This window comes from Sturnira hondurensis, unplaced genomic scaffold (genome assembly GCF_014824575.4).
Source record: "Sturnira hondurensis isolate 20B ecotype Veracruz unplaced genomic scaffold, ASM1482457v3 Scaffold0008948, whole genome shotgun sequence".
NCBI lineage: Eukaryota > Metazoa > Chordata > Mammalia > Chiroptera > Phyllostomidae > Sturnira > Sturnira hondurensis.
The window spans coordinates 3,955,563-3,960,253 of NW_028081579.1; positions in this window are offsets into that span (position 1 = coordinate 3,955,563).

A 4,691-nucleotide genomic window follows, 5' to 3' on the forward strand; every position below is an offset into this window, starting at 1 on the left:
TGATTCTATCTTTATCAAGTTGAGCACTAGTACTTTGTCCTCTGTTACCTAGTTCATCTATTTTTTTGTTCTTTATACAAGACAGGAAGCATAGGATAATGCTTTTAAATGTATTATTGTAAAAGTATTTTGGACTACCACAAAATAACCATTTTTGTGTAACAATGAAATGTATTGTACATTGGTCTTAGTAAGCACATTTTGTGAAATACAAGGAGTAAATCAATATAAAAAAATCATGGTGCTATAAGACTCATGTATGAAAAGTTCCAATTAATGGCTTTTCAATAATCTTGGCCAACAATTGTATTCAACATTTAAAAACTTTACATCTTGTGAGTTAGTGAATAGTTTGCCTGAAAAGTCACTAACATTTATTATTTTATTTCCTTCTAGTTACTGAAGTTACAAGGAAGATAAACTTGGAAGAAAGAAGAAAGCATAACAAATAAAATGAAAATCTCTCATATTCTTTCTACCCAGAGGTAACTACTGTGAACATTTAGGAGTCAATTTCTTCCCAGTCTTTAAGATTATGTTTATCAGCAGGGTTTTTTTTTTCTTTTTAAATCTCTCTCCTCTCTTTTCCTGCATGAAATAAACATCTATATCATTGCACTTCCTTCTAAAACATTATTTTTTGGTTTTTGAAATGACACCCAACCAAATGAGCCATACTGCTCAGGGCTAATATATGCAAGATGTTCCATCAAAGAGATACATTACAAGATATTTAACCTTTCATTATCACTAGACATTCTAGTCCGTCCTAATCAAGAGTCCGAAGACAGAGCCTCTCTACTATGTTAAACAGAAAGGCCTTTGATACAAGGAATTGAGAGCTTAAAAAATTATAGAAGATTTGAAAGAGCAGACTTTAGGCTGGGGCGCAGGAATGACTCCTAGAAAAGTAGACAGAACAGATGTATGAGGGGAATCAGGACACCCCTCCTGGGATTGCTGATGGCAGGAGCACGCTGTGATCCGAGAAACAAGACCATTGCCACCACTGCTACAGCATCTCTCGATACTCCCCAAATGAGTGATAGACCCTGGAACGATCTCCAGTGTTTCCACCACATTCGCAAAACAGTCACAGGAAGATGTACTCTGCTTCACTTTCATTCTCTGTATCATGCGAGCACAACTACTTGGGGGATCTAATTTGTGGATGGATGATATGTCTAAGTGATATTGACCTGTGTCCAGTCTTAGTTTTCCAGTCTCTGCAGAACAGGACAGGAACAAGAACAAAGCTGAAAGGATACTGAGCTTTAAACCAACCACGTCTACCACAACTACTGTCAAAAAGATTTTAGGAAATGTCTTTGACATGGATGCTTGCATCACTGTTCACTTACTTAGGGTAGATCCTGGAAGTAAAGGTACTAAACCAAGAAATAGAAACTTTTATTTTTTTGTTTTTAATATATTTTATTAACTCTGCTATTACACTTGTCTCTTCTTTATTCCCCTCCACCCTCCTTCCCACCAGTGTTCCCACTGGGACCCCTCCCCACACACGGTGCAACACGGAGGGGACCCTGGTTGCCTTGCCCTAGTGAATACCTAAGGCTCCGCCCCTCACTAGGTAGCAGGTATGCCTAGACAAAAGAAATAGAAACTTTTAGATTCTTATGCCAGATTGTTTTCCAGAGAACTTGTATTACCATATAAGTATTGACTATTGAATCTCTTTTTAAAATCTTCAAGATTACCATCAATGGTGGAAGTCATAACATGTGGTTATCTCTTTGTAAGAAAAAACAGTCTCTCTTCTTCTCTCCTCCCTTCCCTTCCCTTCCCTTCCCTTCCCTTCCCTTCCCTTCCCTTCCCTTCCCTTCCCTTCCCTTCCCTTCCCTTCCCTTCCCTTCCCTCCCCTCCCTTCCCTTTCCTTCCCTTCCCCTCCCTTCCCTTCCCCTCCCTTCCCTTCCCCTCCCTTCCCTTCCCTTCCCTTCCCTTCCCTTCCCTTCCCTTCTCCCTCTCTCAGGTATCCACAAGCAATTTATAAGATTATATACATCCTAAAGATCCATTACAAATGAAGTGTCTACAACAGCACAGCTAATCACATTGTTTGTCTTCAGGCCTAGTTGTGTGGCTCAGTTGGTTGGAACCTTGACCCATACACCAAAAGGTTGCAGGTTCAGTTTCTGGACAAGTACATGTGAAGCTGTTTTTCCTACTAGAAACCAAGGAGAGTGTTAGGGTGTGAACTGGGCCTTCTTTACCCACTCACCTACAATTTCATTAGCACCTCCACAACACACCTATTAGACCATCTAAATCAAAACAATCTCTTGCTAGGCAAATACAGCTTCACAGCAATCCCTCTGGTGTCCTAGTCCTATTCAGACTGTAGCCCTGAAAGCTCTTCCTACAGACAAACCCTGTGTCTTCCCTATATTACCATTACTACGGGAAAAGCAGAGGCCAAAAAGTCCCTAAAGTCCTGGGTGGATTCCAATAGCTACAACTATATGCCATGCATAGAACTAACACCATTGCCCTAAAAAAATGATCGTAATGATCACTTCTATGTAGGGTGGGTTCCATTGTTCCATGAAAGCTCCAAAAGATCCTTTGGTGTCTGTCTCTCCCCCTCTCCATCAAGAACTTTCTCTTGATTTCAGACTCTACTCACATCCAGTTAATCCTTGGCTAATCCCCTCTATCAGATGTCCGCCTCTGGATCAACCAGAGGCCACCCATTCCCAAGGAAATGTCTACACTGCCTCTGACTAGGCGGCCTACAAGGGGAGGCTGTTCCAGCTGGACAGTGGTCCTCAACATCTGGATCACCACCAGCAGCAGCAGCATCTAGGAACTTCTTCAAAAAGCATATTCTCAGCTCTCAGGAAAGACCTACTGAATCAGAAAGTAGTGTACCAGGTGACACTAATCTGCACCTGGGTAGTTCTTCACACATCAAAGTTTGAGAACAACTGGGCTAGAAGATGGTGTGGGAGACACTATGACATAGTATAGTATTCCAGGGGCAAATAAATTTGGGGTTGGATTATATGACCTGTGGAGTAGACTCAGGTATAGTCATTTTGTATGAGAAGAACAACATGTAGAAAACTACATAATTTCATGTATCTGTGGCCAACACATTTTTCTTGCCAAAAGAGAGAGAGAGAGAGTGGACAAGAGATTTGACACGCAAGAGTCAATTCTAGTAGCAGTGCAAAAAGAGACCAGAGTTCAGAATAAAATGTTACTGTGCAGGTTCATTTTTGAAATTTGTAAAAGAAGATGGTACTAGAAGATAGCAGCTATCTTTAATGGTTTGACTACTGTATGATGTGGTAGAGAGCCCTGGACTGGGAGTCAGAGACCTGGGTTCTAATCTCAGCTATTCTGTTCAGCTGTTTTATGATGTTGGGGAAATTGGAACATCAGGCTTTTCATCTATAAAATGAGTGTAGCTCTGGCTGGTGTGGCTCAGTGGATTGAGCACTGGCCTGAGAACCAAAGGGTTGCCAGTTTCATTCCCAGTCAGGGCACAAGCCTGGGTTGAAGGCCAGTCCCCAGTATGGGGCACGAGACAGAAAATCACATGTGGACGTTTTCCTCTCTTTCTCCCTCCCTTCCCCTCTGTCTAAAAATAAAATAAATAAAATATGTAAGAAAATGAGTATAAACTACATTTTCTCTGAAGTCATATTTAATTGTAGAATGAGATTCTCTGAGATGGACCTAAAACTACGCTGATGGCTTTCTCTACGCTTGAGAGTTTGTGGTTGTAAACAATGGGTGGAGCCATCCAAGCGGACATCAGGGCATGGATTGTAAAGTGTTTCTCTTATGTGAAGTCATGACTATAAGAAAGAAGCCTTTTCAAAAGGAAAGAGGACAGGGTGATATCAGGAAAGAACAAAGCTAATCTCAGTTGTTAGGAACGTCTGGGCAGAGCTCAGAGAACAGAGAAAAAGGCAGTTGCAGAAAAAAGATCCCAGCCTGGGCTTTACAGGTAGAGCTTCAACTCACAAGTGAGTGAGCCTGGTTAGCGATTTCCTCGGACAAAGCCTTGGGCACCAAACAAAGATGGAAGGAGCAAGAAAGGAGCAACGTAATTCAGTGAAAAACTTCAAGTCAAGCATTTTCTCTTTCAGGCCTACCAAAGCAAAGGGCTTTCTGCTAAGGAACTTGCAACAATTCACATGTTCTCTGAGTCTGTTTCTTCCTGTCAAAAACCAGAAAAGCCAAAAGAAGATAATGCAGTTTAGATTCTAGCGTGATTCTTCCTCTGCCTCCCATCCAACCCCACAAAAAAAGTGACTTGTCTAAAGTCACAAGGCGGATCCAGGCCTTAAGACCAGCCTCAGGACTCAGAGAATTCCTTTCCAACAGCAGCAGCCTATACCCATTTTATATTCCTTTCTATTGTCCACTCGACTCAAAACATCAACTTTGTATAATCCCTATTGAGCGTAGAAACAACATGCACACACGTAAAGTCAGCCTTATTGGTACATAGAATGCAGTAAAGCATATACCTCCAGCACCAAGCTGGCTTCCCAAGGGAAAAAATTGTCTGTCTATCCCGTTTTCATCATTGTCCATTGTAAAAAGAAGTAAATTTTACTTGTTTGTGCCAAGGTTTGAAATTACTTTTTTAAAGGCTGAATTTTCTCAGAGAAGTTTGCCTGGATTAGCAATTCCTAAAAAGTTGTCATATATTTATT